The sequence below is a fragment of the Choloepus didactylus genome, chromosome 22 (assembly GCF_015220235.1).
Source record: "Choloepus didactylus isolate mChoDid1 chromosome 22, mChoDid1.pri, whole genome shotgun sequence".
In the NCBI taxonomy this organism is placed as follows: domain Eukaryota; kingdom Metazoa; phylum Chordata; class Mammalia; order Pilosa; family Megalonychidae; genus Choloepus; species Choloepus didactylus.
The window spans coordinates 41,867,071-41,886,453 of record NC_051328.1 but is presented as its reverse complement, the minus strand read 5'-3'; positions in this window follow the sequence as shown (position 1 = coordinate 41,886,453).

Below are 19,383 nucleotides of genomic sequence, written 5' to 3'. Positions count from 1 at the left end.
CATAAGTGGCGTGAAGCAAAGCCAGAGCGCTATGGCAGAGGTACCCGGCTGTCTCAGCACCATTTCCTGAATAATCTGTCTCTTCTCCGTAACAAAAATGGTGTTTCTATTATCCCGTTACCAAATTCTCACCTAGCCTTGCATCTGTTTTCAGGACTTCCATTCTGTTCCAATTACTTGTCGGTTTCTTCTTGTGCCAGTACCACACTGCTTTAGTTATTGGCGACTTCGTAATATCCCTTCTCTTTTTCCAAACTGTCTTTACTCCTCTCTCATTATCCTTATCTGCGGAGCAAATGGCTTTCCCACAGATCGCTGTGCCCGCAAAGGGATGGGCTGCTTCCGCGTGCCCTGAAGTTCCTTGAGCTGGAGGCATCGCAGCAGAAGCCACTCGACCATTTTCCCTGGGAATTGGCCCCGGGGCTTTTCCCACGGAGCTCTGGGGTAGCTTAGCCTGGGGAGGCCCCTTCCAGCCTCGGGTGTCTCAGATTCTGGGCCCCTCTCCAGCCAGCCCTCAGAACAGAGTTGCCCTCCGCACACCCCTGAGGGCTGGCAGAGAGGCGGGATGGCCCTGTCGTCTCAGCGTGGGGGGCAATAGCCTGGCTTTCCACCATGCTGGCCGTGTGGACTTGTTCAGGTCTTCGGAAGAGCAAGGAACTTTCCTTTGCCTGACAGTGGGTCTCCCAAACCCACCGTGATCTGTTCAGGCGTGGGTTCATGTGTGGCTGAGTGCTCTAGGGTTTTCCTCTCCTTCCTTCACTCGCCTCCTCCCCCAGCCCCATCCTTTGTGTTTTCCTTTCAAGAGAGCATTGCTGGGAGCCAGGATAAAAGTTCTCTGGGGTCTTGGACGGACATAGCCAGGTGAGGAGTTGTCATGACCCAGGCCAGGTGTGTGCTAGCTGCTAAGAAGAGGAAGAGATGAAACAAGGAAAGGGGTGAAGTCGCCTTCACCGAGGCCCCCTCTCTCGGATGCTGGGTGAGGCTTTTGTACCTTGTTGCTCTGGAACCACATAAATTAGGTATCAGGTGGAAACAGCAGAGGCTCAGCAAGGTCAGGTAGTTTTCCCAAAATAGTAGAAGAGCTCAGATCCCAGGATGGGGGCTCCCGACTCCAAGCCTGTGTGCTGAGACCGGGTCTTCTGCACGCCTTCCCGCCGGCTGTTCCGGAAAGTTGCCCGTTCGCTTAGAAGTGCCCCTCTGGAGGGCCTGTCACCCCGGCCCTCAGGAGAGCTGGGTGCCAGGAGAACCCTGGGCAGGAGCTGGGCCCTCTCGCGGGGTGCAGGTCTTTATCCTGGTGCCCCTGGCAGCCGACCGTCCTCTGGGCCGTGGTCCAGCTGAGCCCGTGACCCTGAGAGCTGCGTTGACTCCAGCTTTTCCCTCCGGTTTCCTTCCTGCTTCCTGTTTCCTAAATCCGCTCCGGTGAAGAAATGCACAGAGGGAAGCTTATTTCCCTCCACTCTGGGTTTCCCAGCCGTAAGAGGCAGCTCCCGGTGTGGCTTTCATTTACAAGAGGCCATGTTGTCAGGAGTCAGAGCCCTGACCCAGGGCCCTGGTTGCTGGGTTCAAATCCCAGCTCAGCCACTTACGAGCCGTGTAGTTGTTGGCAAGTTACTTCACGTCCCCGTGACTCAGTTCCCTGATCTGTAAAATGGGGAGGCTGATGACACCTATGAGGAGGGGTGAGCTTCTTAGACCAGCCTGCAGGACACACGTATAAACCTCAGCGCTGCCGAATCTTACTTGTTTATGGTTGGTGCTCGCCAAAGCTTACTTTTCGATGCAACCAGCTGTTGAGAAGTGCCATAACTGCATATGTGGCTCTGTCCAAAAAACCACCGTGAAGAAGGTCTGTGACAGGAGACAGGCCTTGTGTGCAGGTTTCCTGTGCCATCCCCTCTGTGAGAGGCCAGCAGCTTCATGGAAAAATGGCGTTGCCCACATTCCTTTTTGGAGTGCACCCAGCCCTGACGCACCACAAAGCAGGTATAAATGTAATGATGGCGGGATTGGGGAACGAGTTAGAGGTTTACAGGCGGACTGAAGCTCTCTGAGCTAGGAAGGGGCAGGAGCAGGGCTTTGCGGGGCTGTGCTCTGCCGCGGGAGCTGGCTGCAAACGCGTCCCTCTGCAGTGGTGGTGTTGGACATGGGGTCCCCAATCCTCCTGTGACACGGATTTCCAATAGCCAAGTGGGTCTCGCCTCATGGGAATTTGCACTATGCAGACCTGGAATCAGTGCCAGGAGCCGATTCCTAGAGCCCCCCTTTGTGTGTCGAACTTGCCATCATGGGAGTTCACCCTGGGCAACCCCCCTCCATGGAGGTGAGGCGTGTTTGTGCCACCATCACCTGGTGGCACCTGTCAGCTGCAGGAGGTCCCCAGTGGCCGGCCTGGCCTCAGTTTGCAATGCTCAGAGTGGGCAGGTTGGCGATGTCCGCGCCCCTGTGCAAACTCCTGTGGGCTGCTGGGCCTCTGGTCCAGCAAGCACCTTTCTGCCTCTGTCTCTAAAGTGGGGACAGGGCCCCTGCCAGGGAGTGGGCATGCAGAGGGGACACCCTCCTCGCTGCAAATCTGTGCTGTCTGCAGACCCGCAGCTGCTCCGTCCCCCGAGGGGCAGGGCGAGATTTAGACGTGTAATCCTGGTGGGCAAGCTCACATTTGGACGGCAAACTGGGTTTAATCAGCTGCGAAAGGAAGGCAGGGTTTCGGTTATTTAAAGTGATCACCTTGTGACACTCAGTGCACCGCGACTTTGTGCTGAGAAATAGAAGATGGATGGGACCACTGTTGAGGACGCTCGGCTCTCACTGCCTTTGCCGTAGCAGAAGCGTCCAGCCACCGCGTTGCCCCGTCTCGGCTGAAATCAGTCTCGGGAACACGCCCCTGAGGCCAGACTCGGGGTGGCAGGGCCTCAACAAGGGTGAGTGGAAAGGCCACGCGTCCGTGGGGCCTTCCTGTTTGGTTTGATCGCCCTACTTTCTGAGGGTCCTTTCCCAGGACGGTCCAGGTGGGGGGAGCAGGCAGCGGAATCTCCTGCTATCCCTTTAGCAGTGATTCATTTAAAAATTAACAGACTATAAAGTTTTGGTCACTTTTATAGAAGAACTGAGCAGACAGAGCAGCATCCCCAGAGAGCCCCGCTCAGCCCTGCCTGGGCCCCCCCATCGCGAGGGGCTTGCAGAGGACACGCCTGTTACATCCGAGGGACCGATGGCGACACGTTGTTATTAAGTGGAGTCCAGAGCCTGCCGACGGTTGGTTCTCTGTGTCACACCGTTTCCTGGGTTTTCACACAGAATAGTTTTCACTGTCCTAAAAACACAATGCAATTTTAAAGCAACTTTTAAAAACTGGGACGTTTCTAACTTTCAGGGCAGCCGCGTGATCACCAGGGAACTGGCTAGCCTGGTGCGTATGCAAATGTGCATTTTGGGAAGTTCCCAAAATGCAAACGTGGAGCAGAACTCGGCTCAGGAAGGGGAGGATAATAATGGGTGAAAGCAGAGGTAATAGTGCTAGTGCGTACACACACACACACACACACACACACATAAATAAATACACACATGTCATTTAACAGTGAGAACTGGCTGACGGGGAGGCGTGAGCCGGGCCTAGTGGGTGAGGCCAGGCCCGCGCCACGTCCCGACTTAGCAGCAGTCGTCACTGATTCCGGCTGGCAGAGCGTCTGCTTTCGACCCATGACCGCAGCAGGGCCGCCCGACAGTGCCAGCTCTGAGGCTGGCCCACACCCCATCGGAGTCAGGAGGTCTCCCCCTGCCCCCCACCTTGCAAACTCTTGCTGCCACACACGGTGCTGAGCCATGTCCTGCATCCTCGCGGCAGTGTCACCGTGCAAACCACCGAACAGAGGGCAGCCGTGGCCTCTGGAACCGGAGATTGTAAATCTCTCTCTTGCTTTCTGTCGGTTCCAGTGAAGAAAGTGGGCGGCCTCGTGGGGTCTCCTGGACACAGCCCGTCCGCGGCTCCCCACCGTGGTGGCCGCCTGGAAGTGGCTGCTCCCTGCCACAGGCTCCGGAGCTTGCAGTGCCTCTGTCCCCAGACAGGAGCGCGCAGCCACCGGCTCTGCAGTTTGGTGTCCCCGAAGGTATTCGTGTATAACGAGACCCTTTCATGTCTGCGCACGCTGGATTTCTTTGCTGTAATTCATTGTCCGTTGCCCTCTATGAGACAGGAGCTCCAAGAGAGTCTTGGGTGCTGACGAATCCGTGGAGAGTCAGGGCAGGATTCATTTCCTTCTCCCAAACCCCTGTTTGCTCCAAGGCTTCTGTTTGCCATCTTCCCTTCTTGTTCCTTAGCTTTGGAGTTAAATATGACCAAAGAGCACTGCTCTTTAATATGCTCCTAAGAGCACGCAAATTGTAATACCAATCTTTTTATTTCTTTAGGCTGCTGCTGCGTGCCCCCAGCCAGTCAGCCGCCCCCGACATTAGGCTGCAGTATCTCTGCGAACTGCTCTTGGCCACCAGTTTAGTTATAAATATATTAAAATTAGGTTAACTTACTGTGCGTCCCTGCATTTATTCTTCCCGCTGAAATTTTCCTGATGTGTTTTCCCTTTCATTTTATTAGCTTAATAAAACTTGGTTTTTGAGCATTTGGCTGCCCCGGGAGAGCAGTTCATCGAATCCATCAAGTGCCAAACGAACGGCGCCCGCGAGCGTCCGCCCAGCAGCTGCCTGCATCTGGCGAAGGTGAGGCCCGCGGACGTGCTGTATATTTTGTCTGTTGGTTCCCAAATCTCCTGCCAGCTTGGCTGTCACTTTTCACAATTTATTTGAGGCTGAAGGCACACAGTGTCACCCTCTCCCCACCCCCCGGCAGAGCCCCCTCCCTCACCAGCCCTAAACACCCCCCACACACTCCGTGCCGGAAATAAGGTTTCTGTAATAAAACGAAATGGAAATGTGTGTATGCTAGCATTTTAGAACATTCCAGCAAAAGGGCTGTGGGAAATGTCTTCGCTTCCGTTAAAGAGGGGAGCTCTGAAAGAGCGGGGTGAAACAGACTGAAGAGAAAGGGCCAAAAGCAAGAAGATAGAGTCGCCATGAAAAAAGGACAGTCGGGGTTAAAAATAAAATGTGTGTGTGTATGTGTAGTCTCTAAATTATTTTCATACATACGTTTATGTTGCCCTTGGTTATTTTGGTTAAATACCTCTTTTTTGGTGTTTCGGGGAAAGAGAAAAGTGGATGTTGCTTCTCTGCGTCAGGCTACAGGCTTGGGCTGTGTTTGTCCCAACGTGGTTGGAAAAACTAGGATCTGAGCAGGCGTGATCCCTAGGAACATATTTCACCTGAAAATCCAATCGGTGGCTGGAAACGGCGGGCCAGGGGGGTCGTAGGTCCGTGGGTCACTGGCCGAGGCCGCCCCCTGTTCCGGGCAGCGGCCCGGGCTCGTCGGCATCTGTGATCAGCACCCTGGTCCTGTCTCTCTTGCTTGGGAGTCCAGAAAAGGCCTCCGTCTTCAACTGCTGTCTACCTGGCAAGCGCAGTGCCCGGTACATGACTGCACACGAGTGGCTGCACCCCCAGAGACCCCTCCCCCCCGCTTCCAGCCTCCCGCCTGGAGCAGGGAGCGAGGGTTTTGCTTTCTCTGTAGGCAACAAAGGGCAATGGAAACACTGCCGTGGGCGAGGCTCCTGAGGAGCTTCTCTGTGCCACTCTCTGCATTTTATGAGCCTCCTGCCCAGATGACAGGTCAACGGCCCTGTGCAAACAGCTGCCTGGGATTTTGGGGATCTCTGCATACCTGTGGCTGCGGAGGTTGGTGCTTGCTGTCCCTTATCTGCTTGTCCTTGCACTGTGCCCGAGGAGGACCCTGGAGGTGTCTGAGGTCCGGGAGGGTCGGTGGTGCCCGCGCCTGGTTGGCACTGCCCCGCCTTCAAACAACCAGGCCAGTATGAGGTGGGCCTGGGCTGCACAGACGACTTGCAGGCCCCCAGTCACACTTGGGGGGTTCTAGCAGAAGCATTGCTCTCTGGACCACATGGACATGGTCAGCTCATCTGTGGGGGGCCCCGCACCAGCCAGCACCTCCATTCTTCAGCACGGGAAAAGTACAAGCAAATTGCTTGCTCTCAGCATGTCCTCCAAAGTGTCCATAGAACCCCAGTATTTGTGCCCCAGCTTTGCACACTGTAGGAGGGGCTGCTTTGCTTTGCACACACTTGCATGTTTCTGTAGGGTCAAAGGACTTTGTGGCGGCGGACGGTGGCTCAGAGCAAGTGGCCGGCTTCGTGCCCCTTGGGGACCCTCAGCCTGGCCTCCTTCTGGACGAGATGCCCAGGCGCGGGGATGTGGCCCGCGAGCAGTTTCCCACACGGGCGGCCCTCCTCCCCGGCCCGCCCCACTTACTGTGCACTCATTACGCGGGAGATTATCTTCTGAAAATATACTTTGAGGGGTTTTTGTTTTGCTTTGTTTTCCCCACTTGACACTCTTGAACAAAGTAGGCCATTTATCTTTCAGGCAGAAGAGTTCCAGCAGTTGAGCTGCAGGCTCGCCTGAGAATTGCAAGGCGATGTGTGGAGGGAGTTTCAATTTTTTTTTTCTTCGTGAGGTTTATGACTCTCTTAACTTCTCCCCTAAACATTGTAGCGTCTCTCTCTGTCACTAATCCCTGCCAACTGTGCCCCCAGCCCCAGCCCCCCGAATCCAGCCCACCTTAAGCAAGTCCAACTGAAAGAAGCATTCATGCGGGGGCCTCTGTTTGTTTAAACTCACCCGGTGTTAGTCCACGGCAAATGCAGCAGGATGGAGAAAAATGTAATTCTCTGCCGGCTTTTGATCAAAGGGATGACTTCAAAAAATATTCAAGATGGATTTCTGAAGGACAACGTTATACACATTCTGTGTATGTTTCTGAACTTCAGTGTTTAGTTGATTTGGGAAATTTTTTTTTTTTCCTTTTTGATCCCAGGGAGAAAAAGCTCTGCGCATAAACACTGCGAGGCAGGCATTTTCCTTGACTCCCCAGCTGACAAGTTGAAGGGCTTCGTAGTCTAATTTACCAACAAAGCAAGAGAACTTGAAATATGGCTGACATCTCTGACATCTCCATCGCAAAGGCTCTCTTGCTTGTGTGGGAATCCAAGTGAAGTCCCTGTTACCATCGGTGCTAAACTTCAGACCCCAGGGTGCTCGTCGCCCATTCCCAGCAACACACACACACACACAGGGGCTGCACTCGCCACGGATCTCGGGTTCACAGCCAATCGTTAAATGTACGTTATGTTTCCCCCCGACCCCCTCAGCTTTGGAGCAAATGCAAATAAAAAGCGTTTAAAATGGTTAACATTTCCTGTCATTGAAGGCATTTGTGAGGGGTGGGGGACGCTGAGCTTTAAAGCGTATTTTCATTGGAAAACGCGTTTCAGATCTGCAGCAGGAGCTCACACTGTTCAATACAGCGAATGTCGACCTTTGCAATAAGCCTCCGTGTCACCGTCCCTTAGTTAAATGACTTTATCGTACGTGGACGTAGAAGAGCAAATATTCCAAATGAAAACTTAGACCATCCTGGGGCCAACCTCAGGTCACAGGCAAAAATTAAAATACGTCCTCCTTCCACCCCATTTGCTCATTTTCTTTTCCATTATGGAAAAAAGAATGAATCTGGTATTTTAATTTGTGGTGTTCCCGCTATTGATGGTTTAGTTAGTGATTTTGCCAACTTCCTGGATATTCATTTCTGATTCTGCACAAAAGAGCCACGTTTCCTTTTCACATCAGGACGGACGGGGAGACAGACAGAAGCCGGCTCTGGCCCTGGGGTCCCCGGGAAATTGTGAGTACTCGCCCGTGTTTCTCCAGCTCCTTTCTGCCCCCGTCCTCCCCTCCCCACTGCGGGTTCCCTTTTCTTCTGTGAGCGGGGACTGCTCTCCGGGCTCCTCTCCTGAATCCGCATCAGTCCTCGGCACTGCTCTCAGCATTTAGGGGAAGAGGCTCCACAGATTTTACACAAACATCGGCTGGGAAAGCGGTGTGTGTGTGCCTGTACCGACGGCAGTGACTTGAATTTTCAATTTAAGGCTTTGAAAGATGGAGAAGGTAAACAGAAGCAGGCTGGCTTATTTCAGGGGCTTACCGCGAGTCCCTACTGAATTTACCTAATAAAATTAATTTTAAAATTTTTCATTTTCTCATTTCATTCCAGCAGAAAATAAATTTGCCTTTATAATGTCCAGATCTTTCAAACTCTATTGAGTGAGAAATTAAAATACAGAATGTAAATACTTTGGTATATATACGTATGAAATGAAGTAATTTGTGACTGTAATACAATAGCTAGCCTGGCTTTAGGGTCCCTAAGATACTTAAAAATATTTTTTTTATGATGTGCAATAAAGAAAAATAAGATTCTGTAAAAAGAGTTTCTGTTTAAAAATGGCTGGATTGTGATACTTAATAAATTTAATTGTAATTTCTATTTGTTCACTGTAAGTTGTCTTTTAAAAAAATATTCTGAACATCTTGTCAAATGTTGGGAGGATCATAAAGAAAACATATTTTAATATTCTAGGCCGCAACTGACTTCTTTCCTTTACGTGAAACTAATCCAACTAGCATGGGAAATTGTAAAACAATAGTGTGTTCATGGAAAGAATTATTTAATTATTCTTTAATTATTAAGATAAAGCAATTGATACTCAAATTTCAAGGCAAATCCAGTGATCAGTTAGAGGCAGGAAGGAGTTGGAAAGCAAGACGGTTATTTGCATAAGAAAATCCTGAAATTGACGTCGGGCAGATGTATAATCGGAGTGTGATTATATTTATACAGAAAAGTTACATAAACTTCAAAAATGAAAGTTGTTTAGCTTAAGTGCCTGAAAAAAGAGTTTAGAATAATCTTTGAGTTATCCCAGTTTTGTGCTTTGCGTTCACGAAATCTTGTTAGGGTCCAGACTAATTAAAGAACTCCGAAGGAGAGGCGAGGTGCACGTGTGTGTGTGTGTGTGTGTGTGTGTGTGTGTGTGTGTGTGTGTGTGTGTGTGCCCCTGCTGCCCTCAACTCCCCTGGAAAGTAGGGGGACAAAAAGGTGGGAGCTGATGAATTAAAAAATAAAAAACTTCACTCCAGAAATTTGTAAGTAATATAAAACTCGTAGAAATTAAAATAGCATTTTTCTTACTTTTTTCCCACCTCCTCCTTGCGGGGGGCAGGGGGCAAAGGGCTGAAGCTGGTGTTCAAAAACTATAGTGAACTGGGGGAGCACAGAAAGGTTCTAGCTGTTTCCTTTGACTTTTGATTAGGGTATTTTGTTCTTACCCTTCTGTCCCTGAAACGATGGCATTTTAAGTCTCTTTTTAAGCTTGCTCATCTGGCGGCCTTAAACAGAAACCTTCCCCTTCTCTTTGTCCGTTAGATGGCGACGTTACTTCTAGAGAGACCGGTGGGGGTGGCGGTGGGGGGGGGGCAGAGCGTGAGAGTCAGCCTGAGATCATCTGGGGTTCCTCTTCGCCTCTCCCAGACTACCGAAGGGTCCCGATCATGAGGTGGAAAACTTTTTTAATGCCTCGCCTGAAATGAGCCAAGCTATCAGGGAGTATTTAGAGCGTTTACGCCAAAAGTTAATTACCAAAGATCTGGTCCTCCTAAAATGGTCTGAGACAGTGCCCAGCTAGAGTTCAAAAAAAAAAATACTTCCCGGAAATACTCAGGAAAAAATGAAAGGAATTTAGCATTTATTTCAATATTTTATCAGATGCAGGTCTATGTTTTAAGGATTAAAGACAGGCTCACCTTTCTCTTATAACAACGAAGAGTGTACGTTTGACAGTACTGCACAGAATTTTAGATGCATAAAATTGGTCAAGTAAAAGCAGGCATAAAGAAATAGCTAGTGATGTGATCAGAGTCTCACCTTCTCAGAAGCTGGTTTTCCTTTTAAAGTTAACGGTGTTTGGAATATGTTCCCCTGACATAATATTTCATTATATCAGCATCTGTGAAAATGGTATTGCCAGCTTCTTGGAGTTTTTAAATCTTCATCTCTCATGAATGATTCCAGGATAAACTTCTCCTGCTTTCCTATTGGGAAAAGTTTCTACTTTATTTTAAAAATAAAATAAAAACAAGCAATCATTTTTCTATCACCATCTCTTGTTAGAGAGAATTTACTTCCCAAATAATGATGAGCATGTATTGCATCGTACTTAATGTTAAAATTCAAATGACTTCAAATTTTTGGATGACTCCAAAGTTTTGATTCTTCACTGGACAACATGATTTCATAATTCATTTTATGTATTAATGTGCCATATATATATTTTTAATTTAAGAAGAAATAGTGTGCAGGTTGACAGCTACTTTGAACAAAGTTGGATTCAACAACAGCAACCAAAAGACGTTATTTCTTTTCATCATGGTGATGAGACCATTTGTTCTTGAATAAAAAAAGGTGAGGGAGGTTGGGGAGGCCGGAGTCATTTAACAGCAAATGTGAAATACTATTTAAAGACATAGAAGTAAGCAAATTGAGGGTAGTATAATGACTTCATCACGTCTGGTAGTAATTAATCATGTATCGTTCTTTGAAAATTTAATTGAATGACGTGCCAGCTTTTATACCTGCATGTATTACAAATTGTACAAGTCATCCACTATTTGTAACTCAAATCTATGTATTAATAAAATGATTGTACAAAAAAGCAGCTGTTTAAATAAATTCTGTTCTGCTCTGAAGATTTTGCCCTTTGGGGAGAAAGTCATTTAAGCATGGAGTGGCAGTAACCACCGAACAATAGTTAAAATGAAAATAAATCTTCCTGAAACTTTGTTCTAATTTTCTTGAGCAAGATAGGAACACACAAAAAATAAACATCATTTAATGAACCACATTTGTATCAAGTGAACCTTTGTAAGATGATACGGAGAAAATATGAACTTCTGTGTCCCAGCGTCCTTTAGTTCGCTCATAGAACAGAGAGAGCTATTCGATACATTGAAACTGAAGAAAATAAAATTAGTGATTCTGGGGAGGAACCCCTTCGGATCTGTGCAGGCGATCCTATTAAAACTAACACAAAAAATTTGTGTCACTTGGCACCTCAGCTTAAGGGATAATTTAATTAAACGTCTATTAATGTTGACTTACATTTCTGCTTCGGCCAACCTTCCTACAGTCTTGTTTATTTCCAGAAATCACATTTGTGACAGCTGTAATAGGCCGTTCAACAGCACAGATTCCGAGAAAGGAAAAGCACTTTCAGTCTTCGTGTGCCTGAATAAACTGGTTGGGGGCAAGATTTAAAACAGAAAAACAAATTCAGCCAGTCTGTTTGACTAAATTCAACCTAAAATATTTTTATGTTTCAGTCTGCCAGGCAAACTCATAGGACCTCAGCTGATGCGAAAATTATTGCTCCTTCTGGCATTTTTTTTAAGAGTGGAGAGTGGCCTGGGCACCGTTTTGGCAGGTGGGGGCTCCAGGGACGGCCTGGGAGCGCCGGTTGCAGACGCGCGCATGTGGCTGCAGACTGCCCTGGAGTGGTCCTGCGCTATTGCAGATCTGGAACCTGTATTTGTAAACTTGCCACCTTGTACTTTTTGAGATAGTCGTGTTTGGTCTAGGTAAAGAAGGCAAAGAGGCGTGCCCTGCCCGACGTCCCTCTTCACCAGCGGGATGCAACCAGAGAGCTCATTTTGTGTTGCGTTCCAGGTAAAAGGTGGAAGGAAAGAGAAAAGCGCGCTCCGCCACGCCAGAGGGCACGTTTGGCAGTCGACCTGCAGCCTGAACGGAGGCGCCGGCAGTGGCAGCTTCAATCCTCCGGGACCACTCTGCCCCTCCTCCCTGGAATTCTCCTGGAAGGAGATGGGGAATTCGGGGATTCCGTTCAGGGGTCAGCTAACGCGGCTAAGCTGCGTATCAAGGAAAAGAAAGGCCGAGATCCTTTGTGCAAACAAGCACCAGAAACTTCAACCCCTGCCTGTCTCTCACACACGTTCTTGTGCAGCGGCCCCTGAGCGGTTTGGAGAATCAGCGCAGGAGGCTCCGGGGTCGCTGCCCCGGCCTGGGGGTGTCCGGCAGGAGCTTCGCAGCCAGCTCCAGGCTGCTCCGGCTCCGGGGTGGGCTCCTGGGAACCCAGGGGAGGCTTCCTCGGTGAAGACTACTGAAGATGTCCCCATCTGGAGGGCTGCTCCCGGCCACGCCATCCACCACGCCGGTGTGGACACGAGACCCAGCGAGGGCCACGGCTGCCCCTGCCACCTGCCCCGCCGCCCCTGGCTCTCCCCAGCGCCACACTTTTCCTGGGGACCCTTCTTGGCTACTTGGTCTTCGGACACATTCCTGCGATTTTTTGTTTGCTGTTGACTGTTTCCTGCGGCTGGTGTGGGGGTGTCACGATGGTCACCGGCCTGGACCTCGAGTCACCGTGACACACGCCTCCGAGGTTGGCCGGCACTTCTCACGAGCTCCCTCCAGGCCCGGGCTCGCAGCCGCCCCCTCCCAGCCATCCCACGAGGTGCGGCTCGTCCCACCCCATTTTCCACGCGAGGAAACCGAGTCCCCGGGAGGTCGAGTGGCATTTCCAAGGCCACACAGCTAGGGCAGAGGTTGCAGAGAGCTGGGATTTGAACCCTGGCAGCTCCATCGCCAGCCCCACATTTGTAGCCACAGCTCCATAGTATTTTGCCAAGTAAACTCTTAGTGAGTAAATAAATGATGGGATGGATTAGAGAGGCACTGGGGGCGATGCCTGGAGCAAGGGCCTCAGAGCCGGGCGGATTTGGGGTTGAACCGCGTGAACTCAGGTGTTTCCTTACTTTTCTGAGCCTCGGTTTCCTCCTGCAGAGAACGGGGTGGGTCCTTCTTTCTCCTTCTGGAGGACACTGAGGTCGTGAAGGGAAGCTCTCGGCCCACGGGCTGGACGGAGCACTGCCGTCTGACCGTCCTTGGGCCACTGTCTGGGGCACAGAAACCAACGTGGGGAGGCCCCTGGCAGTCGCTCTCCGCACCTCCAGCTGGGAGACCTTGGGTAAGTTATTGGAACTTGCCAGCTCTTGGTTTGCTCTTAAAGCAGAGCCAAGTGCAGTTCCTGCCTGAGAGGAGAGCCGAGCCGGGTGCGTGGTTGATACTAACTCGACGGCAGCTGGAGTTCTCCAGGACGGTACTTTCTGTGTCCTTGTGGCACTTGCCTGCAGGGTCTTAGCAGGCAAAGTGGGGTCCCCAGCCTAGCAGCAGCAGCACTGCCTGGGAGCTGGTGAAAATGCAGAGTCCCAGGCCCCGCCCCGACCTGCTGGAGCAGAGACTGACTTTAACCAGACCCCCGGGTGTCCGTGAGAGAAACGTGTCCTCCGGTGTAGGGAGACAGTGGCCACCGCGCACTGCCTCTGCTCCGCGCGTCCCCGAGGGTTCCGAGGACACGGCTGCCCAGGGACTCACGCTCGCCCCAGCCCACGATGTGCGAGAGGCCCTGGCCGTCTGCCCTCAGGGCCGGTCCCCTGCTCTCGTGGTGCTGCAGGCGCTGCAAGCCTGGCCCCGGGGGAGGTGGAGGCAGAGCTGGGAGACGCTGGGGCTGGTGCTCCCCACCTCCTCCAGCTGGGTTGCCGCGGTGGCTCTGGCTCCCACCATGCAGGCCCTTTGCGGGCTGCGGTGTAGCCTCTCCCCATCTCTCCCCGTCCCTCCAGTCCCTGGGCAGTGGTGGCTCCTGCTGCAGGCTCCGCTGACAGGCCCCTTGGCTTCCTGCCACCAGCATCAGTCATCCCAGGTCCGAGATGCTCTCTGCTCTGAACACCGAGCTCGCAACCTGTTCTTGGCTGGATCTAGCCATGTGCACTGACTCCAGTCCCAAGGGGCAGGGGTCTTGGAGTCAGACCCTGGGCGTGATTCCAGAGCACCCTCCGTCGTGTGCTACAACCCTGGACAAGTTTCTCTTCCCACTTCTGGGAGAGGGAACGGGCCCAGCCAGGTGCTTGAGCACCAGGGGCTTGGTGGTGAGACTTGCCGGAAGCCGCAGCAGCTCGTGCTCTTAGCACCACCCCCAACCCCATCACAGCCCAGTGGGCTGCCGAGTCATGTGGATTCTGCCTCCTGAAATGCTCGTGAATCTGCCCCCAGTGCCACCTCTGGTCCCTGCTCAGGCTGAGGGCATAGGTGGCCTCGGCCCTCCCTGCACCTGTGCCCAAGCCGTGCAACCCTGTGGCTCCTTCCACCTAGGGGCAGAGGGTACTTTCTTGCCCTTGTGTCTGAGCTGGAGCCCGTAACTTGCTTTGAACAGTGGGGTGCTAGTAGATGTCACTCAAGCAGAAGCGTGGTAAGACCCTTACACATTCCCACGGCTGCTTTTGTGCCCCTGCCATCGACATGGGAAATGCCTGGGCTGGCTCTGCAGGATGTGCCCTGGGTAAGCCGGCAGCCAGCTGACGCCCTTGTCAGTGGGCCTGGCTGATGCCAGCTGATCTCCCCAGAGGCGCAGGTGACAGATGCTATTGTCGTATGCCTCCAGGTTTTGCACTTTTGTTACGTGGCATTAGTGTGGGAACAGCTAACTGATACGTCATCCCAAGGGTGATGACCAGATCTCTTAATATTGCCTCCAAGGAGTGGAAGTCAGTGTAATGCGGGAGCTAAGAGTGATGGCCGTGCAGCCAAGCAGGCCCAGATTTGAATTCCAGCTCTGACACTTCCTACTGGGTGTCCTGGGGAAAGTCGTTTTATTTTCTGGTTTGCCATTGATAAAGTGGGGGTAATAGTAGGACCTACCTCCTAGGGGGCTGTAAGGAGATAGCGATGTATGTAATGCACCTGGGATACAGTTAGCACTTAGTAAATGTTATCGTCAGAAGCAGAATTAATAATCATATTATTGATAAGGAACCCCATAATCTAGCCCTTGCCTCCCTCTCCCGTCTCCCCGACACGTGCTCCTGAGTTTCCAGCCATGTCCACGGCACGTTCCTCAGACACAGTCTGCTCCTCTACCCTGTGCCTTTGCATGTGCTGTTCTCCCCGGAGAGCCTTTCCCCATCCTCTAACGCATGATCCACCTTCTTTCTCCAAGACCCCTCTCCTGCCCTTTCTGGGCCGTTCTACTCAAGAGTAAAGTCCTCATTTCACTCCAGGGTTACGTTGGGTCGGCCCTCTCTAGGCTCAAGGATCGTGGGTGTTTGTCACATCTTCTGGGCCCAGGAGATGCAGCACCCGCTGCCCACGTTTTCTCAGAGATGCACGGTGTAAGGACATGACGTTTGTGTTACGAGAAAACATCGTGGCAAATGCAAGCTGTGTTATGCCAGTTCTCCCAAATGAACGCTCGCCCTGGGGCAGCCACCTTCGTTCCGTGGGTGATGGATATCTGTTGGCACTCGCCATGGGCAGGCGTGTGGCAGGCCCCGGGCTGACAGCTCTGAACGGGGCAGACGGGGCCCTCCCTGCCTGGCTCCCACAGACACATGCTGGGCAGCCCCGGTTCTGGGGAGCAGGGCTTGGTGGGGACAGTGGGGGGACTGTGGGCTCACAGGAGGGAGTCCCGGGAAGGCTCTCCAAGCCCGCGGATCTGAACTGAGACGGGGGTCAGTGGAGCCAGCCTGGCCTGGGGGTGGGGCCAGGCACCCAGCCATGGGCAACTGAAAGGCCTAGCTCACGGGCCGGCGAGGGGAGTGTGGGACCACCCAGAGGGCCTGAGTGGGGACGGTGGGCTGCTGGGGGGCATGGAGGGAGATGTGGCCCAAGAGGCCAGCGGAGGCCGCGCCATGGCAGCGGGAGAGTGACCTCCCCCAAGCCACGCAGGCCAGGTCTGGTTCTCCCATCTTACAGATGAAGACACTGAGATTCGGGGTGTGTGTGTGACATCTGGGCACCCCCCAGGGCGGCAGGGATGAGCTGCCCCTCCCCTAAGAGGGACTGTATGCCAGTGTCAGCGTGGGAGGAGACAGACGCTGGAGGCTCCCTGCAGTCTCGGCGTCACCTCTTGGGGCTTGAGGGGCCCGGCCAGCCAGGCTGATTTCCTGGTAATATTTATTTTGGTGGCTAGGGGCAGCCCGCCTCTCAGTGCCCAAAGGAGAAAGATGAAGCCCTGATTGGATGGCACCACTGTCAGTCATCTCAGGCAAGTGGGAGGCGGGGCCCCTAGACCCAGCTGGAAATAGTAGAGAGTTGGCTGTTCCCACAGAGACAGCTTGTCCTTCACCTCTTTGTTGTTCATTCCTTCAGAGATGGGGTGGTGGGTGGTGGGGACTTCATTATTCAGACGCACCAGGAATCTAACAAGTCAGGTAGGGGTGCGTTCTGCTGCAAATCACAGCACCCCACCCAGAGGCTGTGGTGAGGTCTGAGCGAGGACTCTCGTCACCTGGTGCCCTGTCCCCGGAGGACGCACGTGAGTGTCATCACCGTAGCAACTCACTCCCAGGCACAGGCCTTTGGGTATCATTTAAAGGCATCTATGAGAGCCATTGGCTGTGATCACCATAGCAACCCACATCCAAATACAGGCCCCTGGGTACCACGAGGCGGCACCTTCGGGCCAGTGGGAAGATCAGTCCTTTCCTCGCAGTGTCACTGACCCGAGGAGCCAAGCTTAGAAAGAAAAACACCATGACCAGGAATATTTACTGAGCACTGATTATCTGTCTGCCAGCCCCTTTGCTAACGCTTTCCCTGGAACCCTCTCCTTTACCTATAACTTTTCAGCAACTTGGGAGGTGGGGATGTCCGTATTCCACTGGTACAGCTGAGGGCACCAGGATGGACAAGGTCACATGGCAAGGTCATGCGCAGGCAGGTGGCTGAGCCAGGGCTCAAACTCAGGTTGCTATGACCCCAAAGCCCGTTCATTCTCCATCCAAGGCTTAGGTGGAGGTCAACAGATACGTGCTGTGCTGGGGCTGGGCAATAACTTCCTTTAATGCTTTAGACATTTTGAGGTTAGGTCTCTGTTACTTCTAGCCAAGAACATCATAACAAATACACCGGGATACATTTTGCTTCTACTTATTATCATCAACTATTTTTTGAGAAATATTCTTCTGATCAATAATGTTTGTAGGTATAAAGTTCCCTCTGTGGTCATAATTTCCTGGATGGGTCGTCTCCTCTGGAATCAGTTGCAGAGTTGACCCAGGGCTACCCAGAGAGGCCACCTGGAGAGCTCAGGGCCTCAGGGGCTCAAGGCTGGTTCTGGTCTGGCCTCTGTCTTCGTCACTTCCAGGCCACATTGGGTCTTGAGGTTGGCGCAGTTCCTCCAGAGCTGGAACCTTAATGAGCAGAGTTAGTGCCTTGTCCGAGGAGCTCAGGCCATCATTTGAGGTTGCCAGTCAGCTCCTGCAGCCCCTTTGGGAGCCTTCAGTGCCCAGACCTTCTACACAATGATGATGCCATCCTGCCCCACTGGGGTTTGGGAAGGGGTGCTCCACTGGTCCAAGCCTTACTTTGGTGAGGCTGAAGCCTGGAAAAATCCCAACAGAGCCCTGGGTGGGTCATGTCTGGCTCTTCATCCTGCCCTCTGTGTGCTGCCCCTTTCTCTGAGGCCGAGTTCCTGATGTGTTCCTCTGGCTCCCGAGACCTCCTCAGACTGTTTCTGCTTCCCCATCAAGAATATTGTTTCTTTCTGTTACTACCATTTACCCTCCTTGTGGATGGTGTTGGTTCCACTGTGTTCCTAACGGGTGGGCATCTGACTTGGGTTAGGCCACCAGAACTTCTCCCTGCCTCGGTTCTTTCAGGGAGAGCTGATGCGAGGCTTCACGGAGATCGTTACGGGGACTGAGGAGAAAGCAGCACTTCTGAGCCAAGACTGTTGGCCATAGGATGACATGAACCTGAGCTGGTGGGGCCCACCCCAGAGAGCCTGGGAATGAAGCCAACACAGGGGAAAGTGGAGAAGAGATGCGGAGAAACTAGGTTCTCATGACAGCATTTGAGTTCCTGGATCAAGCTGTCCCTGAAGCCCCAGACCGCCAGAATTTTCTGACACATAGCAATTAAGCTACTTTTCCTACTTAAGCCAGTGTGGTTTGGATTTTCTAACACTTGTGGTTAAAAGTGCCCTCACTTGGACATGTCCCTTGGTGACAGATTCATCTCTAGAGAGCTGGTTCCTGGGCCCTGCACAGATTCTGGCAGGTAGGAAGACAGCCCATGGCCAACATCTGGTGCTTTCCTAACTCAATTATTAATTCATCTATCCACATTGTAGCTCAGGCAGCCCTGAAAGCTTACCACAGCCCATTCCTGGAGACCCAGCTGTCATATGAGTGATAAAATAGATGGTGAAATTACAGCTTAGACATTGCATTACAGTGGTAACATCGTATTCCTGAAAAAGGGCTGGGCAGCCATGAGCACATCGATGGTAAACTGTCCTGAGAGCAGGCAGGCCCAGGGCATCAGCAGGGTCACCACCTAAATGGGAGAACAGTTTTACCCCATGCCATGGAGTGGGCAATTGTGAACACATCTGTTATCCCCCCAGGAGCCGGTCTACCACAGAGCAGCCACGATGTTGAAACAAGTCAACTCTTGTTTATTGCAGTTAGCTTTTCCGTCTCAGGTCCACTTTATGATTCAACCCACGTTGCGTTAACAATCCATTTCTCTTCTTATGTTGAAGGACTTTAGGGCTTCATTTGGATGAAGAAGTTTTCCTAAGACAATTACTCAAGGAACTCTGTTCTTTAAATTATTTTCTCAGAGAAGGTCTCAGACGTCTTCAAAAATAATGTGCAGACCTTGGCGTACTGTAATTGGTGTTTGATTAATGTGAGCTGGTGATACCATTATTTTTTTCAGATAAAAGGAATTTTCAGATAAAACCCTTTATATCAGAAAGCAAAAGTTCTCCTGGAAGATCCCCTGGCAGCCTTCCTTTTGCATCTCATGGGTCAGAACTGGTCGCTGGCCCACTTCTAGCTGCAAGGGAGGCTGGCAAAGTGCAGTGGCTTCCAGGCTCACCGACGGGCACAGCCGGGGGCTTGGGAAGCACATGGACAGTGTCGCCACACCCCATCCCCAGGCTCCTGCCTCCTCAACTTATTTCAGCAAAGCGTTGAGGACAGGTCACCAGGAAATGGTAAGTGTCAGCTTTTCAGGGCATTTTTTTTTTTTTAAAGGTTTTTAAGGAAATGTAGTTTCCAGGATATATGGGAGTTCTAAAAGGGACCTGAAAAACCTCTCCCTGGAATGGAGGGAAGGCTCTGGGCTTTGGGGTTGGCTTTAGCTGAGTCCCAGTACTGGTTTTGGTGACTTCAGGCTTCGACAATTAGAGATTATGTGTACGAGGTGCTGAACACGTCTGGTTCCCCGAGGGGTGCAGCCAAAGACAGTTTTTACCCAGGACGAGTGTGGATTCTGTGAGTTAAGCGTGGCTGTGGGTGGTGTGGAGTTGCAGAAACCATTCTGATATCAATATAACAAGGAAA